We start from the raw sequence: 16683 nt of genomic DNA on the forward strand, positions 1-16683 counted from the left end.
CACCTGTTATGTCACCCTGTTCACATGGCTGCTGAGTTTATCTTCTGAGGCGGATGCTTTTGGTGGGCCCTGACTTGAAACACAAAGATACACACATCCTGTGCTCATGCACACAGGTTCATACCCCTTTGTCTCTAATCTTCCCGTCTTACTTTTTCTAGGTCCCTGACCTCCTAGCCAAACTACTCACCACACCTCAGGAGTTCATACACATACCTACTTCAGGCCTCTTCTCTCAAAATACAAATTGTACGTGGACAAAAACTGCTATTCCAGGGGGAAAAAAATTGTATTTGGTTAAAATGTCCCTTTGCGGATGAATGTATTTCTGAAGATGAAATGGAGACACAGATGTAGAGAAGGAATTTGTGGACACAGTGGGAGAAGAGGTGGGTAGGATGAGTGGAGAAAGTACTATTGACATATATATACCCCATAGTGTGTAAAATAGATAACTAGTGTGAAGCTGATATATAACACAGGGATCCCAGCTCTGCTATGACCTAGAGAAGTGGGATGTGGGGAATGGAGGAAGGCTCAAGAGAAGGGGATGTATATATTACTATGATTGATTTGAGTTGTTATATGGCAGAAATCAACACATTGTAAACCAGTTGTCCTCCAATTAAAAAAAAATCCCTTTGTCTCCAATGTTGTATATTCTTAGAATAAAATACTACTTAAAAGAAAACCATCTGCCATTCCAGTAAACTATGAATGTTGCCTGCCATAGAGCCATCAGCTACTGCACGTGTTCCCTAAGGAGAATTCTTCAGGATGGAGAAAAATAGATATTGTTCCTAGACAATTAAGATGCATATCAAAAGAATAATTTCAATGAGCCTGGATTATTGCTTCTCATGTATAGAAAAACACTAAAATTATTAACCTGAGATGTTTGGGTTTTCTTCTGATTAGCAGTAGTCTTTTGATGTTCAACTACATGGGTTTTGTTCTTCTCCAGCAAAAATTCCTATATATACTGTCTCCTCCTTTACCTCTTTGGAACAGTGCCTAAGAATCTGAGAGGCTGTCTCCCATATACTGCAGTCCTCAGTAAGGTCCCCAGATAAAACATAACTTTAAGCAACTATGTATGCTTGATCACTCAGTCCTGTCCAACTCTTTGTAACCCTTTGGACTGTAGCCTGCCACTCCCCTCTGTACATGGGATTTCCCAGGCAAGAATACTGGAGTGGGTTGCCCTTTCCTTCTCCAGGAAATCTTCCCAACCCAGGGATCGAACCTGGGTCTCCTGCATTGCAAGCAGATTCTTTACCCGCTGAGCCATTGGGGAAGTTCCAGAAATCAACCCTGAATATTTATTGGAAGGACTGGTGCTGAAGCTGAAACTCCAATACTCTGGGCACCTGATGCGAAGAGCCGACTCACTGGAAAATACCCTGATGCTGGGAAAGATTGAGGGCAAGAGGAGAAGAGGATGACAGAGGATAAGATGGTTGGATGGCATCACCAACTCGATGGACATGAGTTTGAGCAAACTCTGGGAGATGTTGAAGGACAGGGAGGCCTAGCATGCTGTATTCCATGGGATTGCAAACAATTGGATACGACTGAGCGACTGAACAACAAGGGGGTCTCCAACCCACATACACACATTGACAACTGTTCCAGATCCCTAGAGGTCCGTGCTGCAAACCTCCTACTGGCCCTTCCTGACTCCACATGGTATCTTTACCTATCATGGACACCTGGGCACCACAGGTGCTGCTGCTACGTTCAGTGGCCAAGGGGCAGGCAATGTGCCTTGTGCTTTGGATCCACGAGAAATCTCCTCTTCCTCTGGACATTGTTTGAACTAGAAAGTAAATGAATCAGTGCTGTTTTGTCTCAGAGTTCCCCCAAATACTATTTCTTTCTTTTTTAATACTATCTGCATCTTCCATAGTGATGGAGGTACTTAAGGTATAGCATTTGTTCCAAACCAGTGGGTTCATAAAAATTTCACCAATATAGCAAACACTTTGAATTTGGGGGAAAGTTTTTTTTTTCCCCTGCTAGCTGGTATCTGGGCATCCAGAATACTTACCGTATTTGGTTCAACAAAATTCAGTTAGTACCATGTGCCATAGAATATCAAGATGATTAAGATCCCTGTGGATTATGCTGTAATAGAAAGCAGGAGAGTTAACACAGCACCGGGGCAGGACAGTCAATGTATTCTGCTGGCCTTGCCACCTATAAGAAGCCTCTGTATTCCCTTTTCTGTGGTGGACAGTTTCTCTAGAAAACAGTCACAGGCCTGTTTACGAAAAAACTAAAGGAATATTGTACTTTTTTGCAGTGGCCTCACCAGCTCCTTCCTCACAGGGAACTGGAATGCCTGTCTGTCAGTCTAAAAACTGACTCATCTAGAAACCGGGTAAAAACTTGTAATTTTCCATTGAAGTGAAAGGCACCAGGCTTTTGCTTCCCAGCTCTCCATGTTTTCTGGTTACACAACCAAACAATATTCAGATGCCATCATATCTCTTCCCCAAAGACATTATGGATCATTAGCCATTGCCCTAGGTCTCTGTCTATCAAGACACCCTGGTTGCCACTGCAAGACTGCTGCCCGTTCCAGTAATTATGTCCACCCTGCCTCTGATGGTTAAGTGCTCCCACTTGCCTCTGCTATTTCAGAATCTCGTGATTTCCAGTAACACCAGGGAGTCCAGTTTGCTGTTACCGTGTCTTACTGTCATCCTAGCCTATGGAGGACCCCACCAGTGAATTTTTCACTGCCACAAGTGCACTTTGTATCACATAAGGATTAAAGGGCCATGATGTTTGCAATTTATTCTCAAATTGTTCTGGAAAAAAAATGTTAAGAATATACATAGAGAACAAACAATAAGGCAAGGGAGGTAAAATCTTAGCAATAAGAAAATCTGAGTCTGTTTTTTTGTTTAGTCACTCAGTTGTGTCTCACTCTTGAGACCCCATGGATTGTAGCCCACCAGGCTTCTCTTCCCATGGGATTTCCCAGGCAAGAATACTGGAGTGGGTTGCCATTTCCTTTTCCAGGGGATCTTCCTAATCTAGGGATTGAACCCAAGTCTCCTGCCTGGCAGGCAGATTCTTTACCACTGAGCCACCTAGGAAGCCCATTGAGTAAGGGTATATGGGTGTTTTTTATATGGCTCTTTGATCACCTTTCCCATTTTTTCCGTGGTAATTGAGATACTCATGCTTTCTTCCTCTTATGTCAGATTTGATCCTTAAATGTTCAGCAGGAAATTTTTGTAATAGAGTGGCACACAATACTTTCCAGGCAATTTCTGGCTACATTTCCTTTCTAATTTTTAATGCATCTCCTTTAACCTTTTACTTTCTTTTTCTTTGATCAGGCTTCTGAAGAAACAACTTGGGACTAAGCCTTCTAAGCCTTTTATTGCTTGTTTTTATTTCCTGTTTCATTAACATTAGAGTTTAATTTTACTAATCCCCTCTTTTGTGTGTGTATGTGTGTGGGTTTACCTCAAGACCTCAGACTTGGACCAAACAAAATCTTTTTCCCTTTATACTCTCATCATTATTTTTTGAATGGCCTGCTTTATTTATTTTTTGAAATAATACAGGGACTTCCTTCGCTGTCCACTGGTAAAAACTCTGCACTTTCAAAGCAGGGGGTGTGAATTTGATCCTTGGTAGGGGAACTAAGGTCACACATGTTGTGAGACATGGCCAAAAAATAAAATATAATAGAACAAACAGTTGCACAGTCTATGTCCAACTTAAGAACTGGAAAAAATAAGCTATATTTCTATGACTTTGAACAATTAGAGTGTTATCGATTTGATTGTATTTTAAATCACTAAATTGCATCTCAGATTTTCTTTTTTTAAGTCCATCTTTTGGGACTGTATATGAAAACAAGAGGATGACAACATGGCCTGAATGACTGTTATCAAGAAGTTCTTCTCCAAAACTTTATTTTCTTTCTCCAAAGCTTTTTACACTTTCAGTTCAGTTGCTCAGTTGTGTCCGACTCTTTGCGACCCCATGAACCGCATCACGCCAGGCCTCCCTGTCCATTACCAACTCCCAGAGTCCACCGAAACTCATGTCCATTGAGTCAGATATGCCATCCAACCATCTCATCCTCTGTCGTCCCCTTCTCCTCCTGCCATCAATCTTGCCCAGCATCAGGGTCTTTTCAAATGAGTCTGCTCTTCGCATCAGGGGGCCAAAATACTGGAGTTTCAGCTTCAACATGAGTCCTTCCAATGAACACCCAGGACTGATCTCCTTTAGGATGGACTGGTTGGATCTCCTTGCAGTCCAAGGGACTCTCAAGAGTCTTCTCCAACACCACAGTTCAAAAGCATCAATTTTTTGGCGCTCAGCTTTCTTTATAGTCCTACTCTCACATCCATACATGACCACTGGAAAAACCATAGCTTTGACCAAATGGACCTTTGTCAGCAAAGTAATGTCTCTGCTTTTCGATATGCTGTCTAGGTTGGACATAATTTTCCTTCCAAGGAGTAAGTGTCTTTTAATTTCATGGCTGCAATCACCATCTGCAGTGATTTTGGAGCCCCCCAAAAATCAGGTCAGCCACTATTTCCACTGTTTTCCCATCTATTTGCCATGAAGTGATGGGACCAGATGCCATGATCTTAGTTTTCTGAATGTTGAGCTTTAAGCCAACATTTTCACTCTCCTCTTTCACTTTCATCTAGAGGCTCTTTAGTTCTTCTTCTCTTTCTGCCATAAGGGTGGTGTCATCTGCATATCTGAGGTTATTGATATTTCTCCCGGCAGTCTTGATTCCAGTTTGTGCTTCATCCAGCCCAGCGTTTCTCATGATGTACTCTGCATAGAAGTTAAATAAGCAGGGTGACAATATACAGCCTTGACATACTCCTTTTCCTATTTGGAACCAGTCTGTTGTTCCATGTCCAGTTCTAACTGTTGCTTCCTGACCTGCATACAAGTTTCTCAAGAGGCAGGTCAGGTGGTCTGGTATTCCCATCTCTTTCAGAAATTTCCAGTTTGTTGCAATCCACACAGTCAAAGGCTTTGGCATAGTCAATAAAGCAGACATAGATGTTTTTCTGGAACTCTCTTGCTTTTTCCATGATCTAGCAGATGTTGGCAATTTGATCTCTGGTTCCTCTGCCTTTTCTAAAACCAGCTTAAACATCTGGAAGTTTGCTGTTCACATATTGCTGAAGCCTGGCTTGGAGAATTTTGAGCATTACTTTACTAGTATGTGAGATGACTGCAATTGTGAGGTAATTTGAGCATTCTTTGGCATTCCCTTTCTTTGGGATTGGAATGAAAACTGACCTTTTCCAGTCTTGTGGCCACTGCTGAATTTTCCAAATTTGTTGACATATTGAATGCAATACTTTCATAGCATCATCTTTTAGGATTTGAAATAGCTCAACTGGAATTCCATCACCTCCACTAGCTTTGTTCGTAGTAATGCTTCCTAAGGTCTGCTGCTAAGTCACTTCAGTCGTATCCAACTCTGTGCGACCCCAGAGACGGCAGCCCACTAGGCTCCCCCGTCCCTGGGATTCTCCAGGCAAGAACACTGGAGTGGGTTGCCATTTCCTTCTCCAATGCATGAAAGTGAAAAGTGAAAGTCAAGTCGCTCAGTCGTGTCTGACTCTTAGTGACCCCATGGACTGCAGCCCACCAGGCTCCTCCGTCCATGGGATTTTCCAGGCAAGAGTACTGGAGTGGGGTGCCATTGCCTTCCTAAGGCCTACTTGACTTCAAATTCCAGGATGTCTGGCTCTAGGTGAGTCATCACACCATCGTGATTATCTGGGTCATGAAGATCTTTTTTGTATAGTTCTTCTGTGTATTCTTGCCACCTCTTCTTAATATCTTCTGCTTCTGTTAGGTCCATACCATTTCTGTCCTTTATTGAACCCATCTTTGCATGAAATGTTCCCTTGGTATCTTTAATTTTCTTGACGAGATCTCTAGTCTTTCCCATTCTGTTGTTTTCCTCTATTTCTTTGCACCTATCACCGAAGAAGGCTTTATTATCTCTCCTTGCTATTCTTTGGAACTCTGCATTCAAATGGGTATATCTTTCCTTTTCTCCTTTGCTTTTGGCTTCTCTTCTTTTCACAGCTATTTGTAAGGCCTCCCCAGACAGCCATTTTGCTTTTTTGCATTTCTTTTTCTTGGGGATGGTCTTGATCTCTGTCTCCTGTACAATGTCACGAACCTCCATCCATAGTTCATCAGGCACTCTGTCTATCAGATCTAATCCCTTGATCTATTTGTCACTTCCACTGTATAATCATAAGGGATTTGATTTAGGTCATACCTGAATGGTCTAGTGGTTATCCCCACTTTCTTCAATTTAAGTCTGAATTTGGCAATAAGGAACTCATGATCTGAGCCACAGTCTGCTCCTGGTATATATAGAGCTTCTCCATCTTTGGCTGCAAAGAATATAATCAGTCTGATTTCTGTGTTGGCCATCTGGTGATGTCCATGTGTAGAGTCTTTTACACTTTACATGTTTATTAATTTTCCTCAATTTTTTTATTTTGGAAAACTTCAAACCTATAAATGTTGCAAAAATAATACAATATACCCTTTACTTTGATTTATTGTTAGCCTTTTTATACATGATTTCTCTATAGATAGCTAGATATGTTTGTGTGTGTGTGAGTCACTCAGTCATGTCTGACTCTTTGCAATTCCTTGGACTGTAGCCCGCCAGGCTTCTCTGTCCATGGGATTCTCCCAGCAAGAAAACTGGAGTGGGCTGCCATTTCCTTCTCCAGGGGATTTTCACAACCCAGGGATCAAACTCAGATCTCCTGCATTGCAGACAGGTTCTTTACTGTCCAAGGTACCAGGGAAGCCCCTTGATTACATATAATATGAACATATACATGTATATATGTGAATGGTAAATATAGCATATATGTATACACCTATATTTATAGGTATATAGATATATACACTGACATTTTTTTCTGAATTATTTGAGAATAAGTTACATTTCTTATTGGAATTCATGCCAAGGCACTTCGATGTTTTTCTCCTAAAGAATTCTTATATATTATATATCATAATTCTCATATATTAAGCAACTTTTTTTTTTTGCCAAGCCATGTGTCATGTGGAATCCTAGTTCCCTGACAAGAGATGGAACCCACACCCTTGGCAGTGAGAGCTTGGAGTCCTAACCACTGGACTACAGGGAAATTCCCTATTATTCTCATATATTAACTCAGTATCATCATCGTCCAAATCATTTAACATTTATTATCTAATATACAGGTGTCTCAGTGGTAGAGAATCTGCTTGCCAGTGCAGGAGATGGAGTCCTGGGTTCTATTCCTGAGTCAGGAAGATCCCCTGGATGGAGGAAATGGCAACCCACTCCAATATTCTTGCCTGGGAAATCCCATGGACAGAGAAGCCTGGTGGGCTACAGTCCAAAGAGTCACAAAGAGTCGGACAAGACTGATCGACTGAGCATGCTCACATGCCAATATTGTAATGGCTTGGAGATAATCCAGCAATGTGTCTTTTGCACCAGTCCCTGAACTTTTTCTGTCTTTCATGACACTGGCATTTTTGAAGAGTCTGAAATGTTTGTTTTGCAGATGCTCCATGTAGATTTGTCTGAGGTTCCCTCTTTCAAGCGGGGTCATGAATGAGAGGCTTATGGTACTGCTGTGGAAACATACAGTTGTGGAACCTGAACTCTGAGGAGTGTAGGGACAGAGCAGACTCTCTAAGAGACTCTGGGCTTAGCTTAAGTATGAATGATGAGATGAAATTAACTAAACACACTACACTGGCCATTGGGAGCAAGATCACTCCACACCCAGGTACAATGATATGGCCTCTAGAAAGAGCAAGGGGGCAGAAGGAAATGACAGGTTGGGGAAGATGATGCTTTTAGTTCTAGATGGCGAATATTCCCTTTGAAAAATCTGAAGAGAAGTCTATATAGTCCGGGACTTCCCTAGTGGCACAGTGGATGAGAATCCACCTACCAATGCAGGGGACACGGGTTTGGTCCCTGGTCTGGGAAGATTCCACATGCTGTGGAGCAAGTAAGCCCATGCGCCACAACTACTGAGCCTGTGCTCTAAGGCCCACGAGCCGCAACTACTGAGCTTGCGTACCTAGAACCTGTGCGTCACAACAAGGGGAGCCACTGCAATGACATGCCCAACCACTGAAACAGAGTAGCCCCAGCTCGCCGAAACTAAAGAAAGCCCGTGTGCAACATCAAAGGTCCAGTAACAGTGAAAAATAAATTAACTAAAAAAAAAATTCAGGTAGTCGGAGGAAGCCTGTGGCAGAGATTCGGGCTCAAGGAAACCATCTGTGACCTAATGAATTGTTTGAAATTCTCTATAACAAATTACATCCTTGCAGAGAGTACAGGATAGCAGAGGCCTGGTTTAAGCCTTGAAGAATATCACCAGGGGTGGGAGCAGGTGAAGGGATGGCCAGAGAGGCAGGAAGAGGCCTGCAGAAGTAAAGAAAGACATGGGAATACAAATTTCAGGGAATGAGGAGCAAGGTTAAAGGTTAACTCTGACACTTGTTAAAATGGTTAAAAAAAAAAAAAAGACTTTCCTTGGGACTATTGCAACAGGAGTATTGCAAAAGGGAAGAGAGATCTGACTCAACTCTGAACACACCAGGACAAGGGGGATTTATAGCCAAAAGGCAGCTTGAAGGGCTCAGTGGATATAAAATGACTGAGAGGAGACTTCAAAGGATTCTTGTTAAACTGACAGCAGAATTCTTGCTGTTAAAGCAGGTGAAGGACATACATATCAAAGGTGGGGGATGAGGAAGTTGATCACTTCTCAAAAGTCAGGGCTCAGTGCAGTGCTCAGTTACACCTGACTGTGACCCTACAGATTGTAGCCCACCAGGCTCCTTTGTCCATGGGATTTAACAGGCGAGAATACTGCAGTGGGTTACCATTCTCTTCTCCAGGGGATTGAACCTGAATCTCTTGAGTCTCCTGGGCAGGCAGATTCTTTACCACTAGCACCAACTGAGGGAATTCTCCCTAAATTAATTCAGAGGATTCTTTGCTAAGACTAGGCAGTGCAGGTTGGACATAGGATGGCAGCCAAGGTTAAGATTTAGTCAAGAGAAGGCCTGGGAGAAACTGACTTAAGTTTTGTTTTGTTTTGCCATTTGCATGGATGGACCTAGAAATTACCATACTGAAGACTCACAGACAGAGCAGACTTGTGTTTGCAAAGGGAGGGGAGAGAAAGGGGAGGGTTAGACTGGGAGTTTGGGGTTAAGTAAGTAAGTAAATATGGAGAAGGCAATGGCACCCCACTCCAATACTCTTGCCTGGAAAATCCCACGGATGGAGGGGCCTCAAAAGTCAGGCACGACTAAGCGACTTCACTTTCACTTTTCACTTTTCACTTTCATGCACTGGAGAAGGAAATGGCAACCCACTCCAGTGTTCTTGCCTGGAGAATCCCAGGGATGACGGAGCCTGGTGGGCTGCCATCTATGGGGTTGCACAGAGTCGGACATGACTGAAGCAACTTAGCAGCAGCAGCAGCAGCAGCAGCAGCAAGTAAGTAAGAAAGTGTTAGTCACTCAGTCGTACCCGACTCTTTGTGACCCCATGGACTGCAGCCCACCAGGCTCCTCTGTCCATGAGATTTTCCAGGAAAGGATACTGGAGTGGGTTGCCATTTCCTTCTCCAGGGGATCTTCCCAACCCAGGGATTGAAGCCGGGTCTCCTGTACTGCAGGCAGATTCTTTACCGACTGAGCTACAAGGGAAGCCCTGTTTGGGGCTAACAGATGCAAACTGAAACTGACTCAAATTTGATCGAGAGAGTGTCAGAAGGCAACCAGTCACAAGTGACCAAGACGAGGACTGAAAGGTACTTACTGCATGTGGGGGTCACTGTGGCCTAAGCCAGAGCTGTAAAGAGTGTAGGGATATTTTTCAAATGGTTATATGTATATACATACTGAAAATACTTAAATAGGTTATTTTTTATATCCATATAAAGAAACATTATGTAGCCATAAAAAGAATAAGAAACTTATTTAGATACTTGGGTTTCCCTGGTGGCTCAGACAGTAAAGAATCTGCCTGCAAAGTGGGAGACCCAGGTTTGATCCCTGGGTTGAGAAGATCCCCTGGAGAAGGAAATGGCAACCCACTCCAGTATTCTTGGCTGGAAAATCCCATGGACAGAGGAGCCTAGCGGGCTACAGTCCATGAGGTCTCAAGGAGTCAGACACAACAGAACACACACAGACACATTTAGATACTTACAATGGAATGATTACCAAGTTAAATTTTTAGGTGGAAAAGATGTAGAGATTAACATACTAAGTGAGGTAAATCAGACAGAGAAAGACAAAATATCACATGATATCACATATGTAGATCTTTAAAAATGATACAAATAAACTTATTTACAAAACAGAAATAGACTCACAGACATAGAAAACAAATTTATGGTTACCAAAGGGAAAAGTGGGGGAGAGGGAGGGATAAATTAGAGGTTTAGGATTAACATATACATATACATATACTGCTGCTGCTGCTGCGTCGCTTCAGTTGTGTCCAACACTGTGCGAGCCCAAAGACGGCAGCCCACCAGGCTCCCCTGTCCCTGGGATTCTCCAGGCAAGAACACTGGAGTGGGTTGCCATTTCCTTCTCCAATGCATGAAAGTGAAAAACGAAAGTGAAGTCGTTCAGTTGTGTCCGACTCTTAGCGACCCCATGGACTGCAGCCCGCCAGGCTCCTCCGTCCATGGGATTTTCCAGGCAAGAGTACTGGAGTGGGGTGCCACTGCCTTACAATGTTGTATTATTTTCAGGAGTACAGCAAAGTGATTCAATTATATAAGAGTATTTCAGATTCTTTTCTGTCTCAGGGTATCACAAGTTATTGAATATAGTTCCCAGTACTACACAGTAGGTCCTTGTAACAACTATTGAACTATATTCAATATATTGAACTATGTTCAACTATTGAACTATATTCAATAACTTGTGATGCCCTGAGACAGAAAAGAATCTGAAACATTCTTATATAATTGAATCACTTTGCTGTACTCCTGAAAATAATACAACATTGTAAATCAAGTATACTTCAATAAAAATTGTTTATTTTGAAAAAAATGTATAATATTAATAATTTAGCATTTCTATAAAAAAAGAAGATCAAAATACACATACAGGGACTTCCCTGGTGGTCCAGTGGCTAAGACTCCAAGCTTTCCATGCAGGGGGACTAGGTTTTGATTCCTAGTCAGGGAACTAGATCCTAAATACTGCAACTAAGACCCAACACAGCCAAACAAATATATTTTAAAAATACACATACATACATGTGGGAATGTGCATTTACTGGTGTATACCTAAGATGCCTCTTGAAAGATACACAAGAAACTGGTAGCATACGTTTCCTCTAAGGAAATGAACTTGATGAAGCAAGGGTTAAAGGGAGATTTTTCAGTAGATAGCTTTTTCTACCCTTCAAGTTTTTGTATTATGTGTATTTAAAATTAATATGTAAATATTCTTCTTGAGATCATACTATAATTATAGTACAATTTGCATTTTATTGGACATCTTTTCAGATAACAATATAAGGAGATCTCTCTTCTTTTTTATTTATTAATTTATTTTTGGTCATGCTACATGGCATGTAGGATGTGAGTTCCCTGACCACAGATGGAATCTGTGCCCCCTGCAATGGAAGTGCAGAGTGTTAACCACTGGACCACTGGGGAAGTCCCTGTCTTTGTTTTTAAATTATATGCATCCCATTTTTTGTCCAATGTTTTCAAGTTTTTATTATTGTGAATTAGATTTCAAGATGTGTTCTTGTACATTCACATGTGTACACTCATGATTTTTTTCCCCCCATTTTTGGCTGTATTGCACAGCATGTGGGATCGATCTTAGTTCTCTGACCAGGGACTGAACCCACATCTCCTGCATCGGAAGCACAGAGAATTAACCACTGGACCACCAGGTAAGTCTGTGTATACTCAAGATTCTGTAGCATAAATGCTTACAAATGGAACAAGATACTTCCACATTGCTTTCCAGAAAGGCTGTTCCAGGCCACACACCTCTCCCTTCCACACCAGTGTGTTCCTAGTACTGTACCTATTCTATAGCCCTGTGCATTGTCCACAAATTGTGCAGGGTACCTTTGTGGCAAAGACAATACTGAGTGCTCACTTGCTTTGCCTCCAGGACAGACAAGTAGGCCACATTTCCCTGCATCCCTTACCATGAGGTGAGGCTGAGTCCTGGTTAGTGGCAGTAAAGATATACACCAGCACTTGCACATCTGGCTTCTAAAAACCCTCCCCGTGATCAAGTTCCTCTCTCTCTCTCTTCCTTCATCTGCCTGACCTGTGCAGAAGTTCAAGTGAGGAGCTCTCCGAGCCCAAGGGCATTAGGTTGAGCAGAGAAATAAACTTTTACCAGGGGACTTCCCTGGTGGTCCAGCGGTTAAGCCTCCACACTTCCAATCAGGAGTCCCAGGTGGGATCCTTGGTCAGGGAACTAGATCCCACATACTACAACTAAAAGTTCACATATCACAACAAAGAACGCTGCAACTAAGACCTGCTGTAGCCAAATAAATAAATAAAAATGATTATTTAAAAAGGGATTATGGATACATTAATGTTTAAAAAAGAATTTTACCATCTCTCATTGTTGTCCCCTCCCCTCTCTCTTTCCTGGGAGTGGATCCCATGCCCTGGACCTGGAACCAAGTCTTTGCTCAAATGTGAACTTCTCAGAGGGTATTCCCCACCACCTGACCTAGCACAGCCTCCTGCCCCCTGCCCTATATATCTGAGCAACTTTGAGGGACATGGCTGTCTTCTGAGGTAAGCTGATAATTGCACCTCCAATGATCCTTTTTCCCTAGATGATGGTGCAACCTTGAAAAACCGGCTGGAGCCATTTAGAGCAGAGGTGAGGGAGAACAGTGGTCAAACACTGGGCCCTGAGACTTCAGCTCACCACTCCACCACCACTCTGGGGCCCTGTGCCTCACCAAGACAATGCTGGCCATATTTCTCAGGCTGAAGTCCTTAGAGTAGTCTCTGAAGCCCTGCACCATCTGGGCATCCTATTCCTGAACAAAGGAGGTGATCAAAGGGTGGTGATCACCTCCTTCATTTATTCTAAAATATTTATTGAGGGACTTCCCTGATGGTCCAGTGGTTAGGGCTCCAAGCTTCCATAGAAGAGGTCACCAGTTCCATATTGGTTAGGGCATGCGAGACTCCACAGGCCTTGCAGTGTGGCCAAAATTAAAATTAAATATATATATATATATATATATATATATATATATATATTGGAGAAGGCAATGGCACCCCACTTCAGTACTCTTGCCTGGAAACTCCCATGGATGAAGGAGCCTAGTGGGCTGCAGTCCATGGGGTCGCTGGGAGTTGGACACAACTGAGCGACTTCACTTTCACTTTTCACTTTCATGCATTGGAGAAGGAAATGGCAACCCACTCCAGTGTTCTTGCCTGGAGAGTCTCAGGGACAGGGGAGCCTGGTGGGCTGCTGTCCATGGGGTCGCACAGAGTCGGATATGACTAAAGCGACTTAGCAGCAGCAGCAGCATATATGTATGTATATGTGTATATATATATTTAATTTTAATTTTGGCCACACTGCAAGGCCTGTGGAGTCTCGCATGCCCTAACCAATATGGAACTGGTGACGCAAGGAGATCCAACCAGTCCATTCTGAAGGACATCAGCCCTGGGATTTCTTTGGAAGGAATGATGCTGAAGCTGAAACTCCAGTCCTTTGGCCACCTCATGCGAAGAGTTGACTCATTGGAAAAGACTCTGATGCTGGGAGGGATTGGGGGCAGGAGGAGAAGGGGACGACAAAGGATGAGATGGCTGGATGACATCACTGACTCGATGGACGTGAGTCTCAGTGAATTGTGGGAGTTGGTGATGGGCAGGGAGGCCTGGCGTGCTGCGATTCATGGGGTCGCAAAGAGTCGGACATGACTGAGCGATGGATCTGATCTGATCTGATGGGTTTTTCTGGTGGTCCAGTGCTTAAAAATCCACCTGCAATGCAGGGGACACAGGTTTGATTCCTGGTCTGAGAAGATCCCATATGCTGCAGGGCAACTAAGTCCATGCACTGCAACTACTGAGCCTATGAGCTGCAGTTACTGAAGCCTGAGTGCCTAAAGCCTGTGCTTTAGACAAGAGAAGTCACTGCAATGAGAAGCCGGAGCACCGCAACTAGAGAGTAGTCCCTGCTCTCAGCAACTAGAGAAAGTCTCTTGCAGCAACAAAGATCCAGCACAGCTAAAAACAAATAAATATTAAAAAAAAAAAAAAAAAACACCAAAATATCTACTGAGGATCTACCAGACATTATTCTCAAACCTTTCGATATACCAGTGAACAGATAAGACAAAGATTCCTTCCTGTTCAAGTGGGAGAGACAGAGAATACGCAATAACACTAATAAGTAAGGTAGGTGAAGAGGTAATAGGGCTTCTCCATTGGCTCAGCAGTAAAGAATCTGTCTGCTACTCAGAAGACATAAGAGATGTGAGTTCAATCCCTGGGTTGGGAAGATCGCTTGGAGGAGAAAATGGCAAACCCCTCCAGTATTCTTGCCTGGGAAATCCCATGGGCAGAGGCGCCTGGAGTGCTATGGTCCAAAGAATTGGACACAACTGAAGCAACTGAGCACACGCACACACATGCACAAACACATGAAGAGGTGATAAAGGGAAAAGAGCTGGTTATCTGAAGCACAAGGCAAGAGGTGGTGTCCATGCTAAGTAGGGTGGTAAGAAGGTGACATTTGAGAAGAGACTTAGAGGTGACAGTCATGTGTTTCTCTGTGAAGGTTCCCAGCAAAACAATGAAGTAAAGGCCCTGAGGCAGGGCCACGCCTAGAGCGGTCCAAGAGCAGGAAAGAGACCTTGTGGCTGGGAACTTGGCAGGAAATGAGGTCAGGAGTGAGTGAGGAGAAGGGTGCCCAGATGGCCCAGGGCTTCGGAGGCTACTCTGTGGATTTTGGTTTTTGCTCTGAGATGATGTACATTTGCAGTTTTAGATGGAGAGGTGACAGATATTCTGACTTACATGTTTAAACGATCCCCTTTGGGGACTTCTCTGGCAGTCCAGTGGTTAAGACTTCCAATGCAGGGGCCACAGGTTAGGTCCCTGGTTGGGGGACTAAGACCCTGCATGCCGCATGGCACAGCCAAAAAATGTAAACAATAAAAGGATCCCTCTGGCCATTGTATTAAGAACATACTCAGGGTAGGAGGAAGGAGAAACTGGAGTAGAAGGGACAAGGAAATCCAGCTTTGAGGGATGGTGGCTCTGCTGGATTTGGGAACAGGAGATGCTGAGAGGTAGTGGGATTGTGGATATATTTTGAGGAAGGAGTCCATAAGATTTCCAAACACATTGGATACTGGGTGTGAGAGAAAAGCAGGGTCAAGGAGGCTCCCAAGGCCTTTGACCTGAGTGGCTGGAAGAATGGATCTGCCTGATTTAGGAAAAGCAGGAGTGGAGCAGTTTTAGGAGCAGAGCCAAAGGTTCAGCTCTGAACACTGTAATACTGAGATGTTAAGACATAAAACAGAAACATGGGTAGGCAATGGATAAGCAAGTCTGGAGTTTCAGAGAGATGCCTGAGTGCAGACTGCCCCCTGAAGTGGAAGCACGGAGACCTAACCACTGGACCACAACCAAATTCCCTGCCACTGTTGCTGTTGCTATTTCTCCCCCAATCTATAATTTGTGACTCAGAGTAATGAATCCTCCTTTGCTGCCTCACTCTAATGCAGCTTCAATGTGTAACTTCAGTACACTGCAGTTGCATGTGAACAGTTTGTCTTTGCAGATTAACTGTTGTGCTTTGCACTGGGACAGTGATGGTTTAATTTTTAACATTGTGAATATAGTGACTTTGTTTCCTAGGAGTTAGGATAATGAAAATGAGAATGATTATAATACCAATGCCATGGACTTCCCTGGTGGTCCAGTGTTTAAGACTCCTCTCTTCCACTGCAGGGAGCGTGGGGTCAATCCCTGATCCAGGAACTAAGATCCCGTGTGCTGCACAGCATAGCCAAAACAAACAAACAAACAAACCAACAATGCCAGCATGATCCAAATAGCACCTAAAATACAGACTAAATGTTTATGTGGGCTTCTGAGGTGGCTCAGTGGTAAAGAATCCACCTACCAACACAGGAGACACAGGTTCAATCCCTGGTTTGGGAAGATTCTCTGGAGAAGGAAATGGCAACCCATTCATTCCAGTATTCTTGTCTGGGGAATCCCATGGACAGAGGAGCCTGGGGGGCTACAGTCCACGGGATCACAAAGTGTCGGACGTGACTGAGCACGATGCACAAATGGAAGGACACATATAACTGAATTAGGAAAGTGAGTAATCAAAATAGATCAGACTGTACACTGTACAGAAAAGAGTCTGGGATTGCACATGGTGGAAAAGAGTATCTGAAAGCACATGTGGAAATTGAAACTCACAAGTTCAGGATGAGATAGGCAAGTTCTTCTAAATCTAGCAAAAGTGCATTGGTTTTTCTCCCCAAAAGACACCAAAGCTCAGCTGAAAACAGCAGCCACTGAATTGACACAAACAAGCACAGTTAGTGCATTGTTC

At 43.3% G+C, this 16683-nt stretch overlaps 1 protein-coding gene across 11 annotated transcripts in view; it reads right to left on the minus strand.

The window, feature by feature from the left end:
• CHCHD5 (coiled-coil-helix-coiled-coil-helix domain containing 5) overlaps positions 1-16683 on the minus strand; it is a 68018-nt gene that overhangs the window by 38447 nt on the left and 12888 nt on the right. For 7 of the 11 annotated variants that reach the window (XR_015136826.1, XR_015136822.1, XR_015136825.1 and 4 more), the window contains one exon: positions 2051-2127. The exons of the other annotated variants lie outside the window; for them this stretch is intronic. The gene's annotated coding sequence lies outside the window, so the exon portion shown is untranslated. The remainder of the gene's footprint in view (positions 1-2050; positions 2128-16683) is intronic. 11 annotated transcript variants of the gene reach the window in all.

The sequence above is a fragment of the Bos grunniens genome, chromosome 11 (assembly GCF_055505025.1).
Source record: "Bos grunniens cultivar Pamir isolate PY7600 chromosome 11, Bosgru_T2T1.0, whole genome shotgun sequence".
Taxonomy (NCBI): Eukaryota; Metazoa; Chordata; class Mammalia; order Artiodactyla; family Bovidae; genus Bos; species Bos grunniens.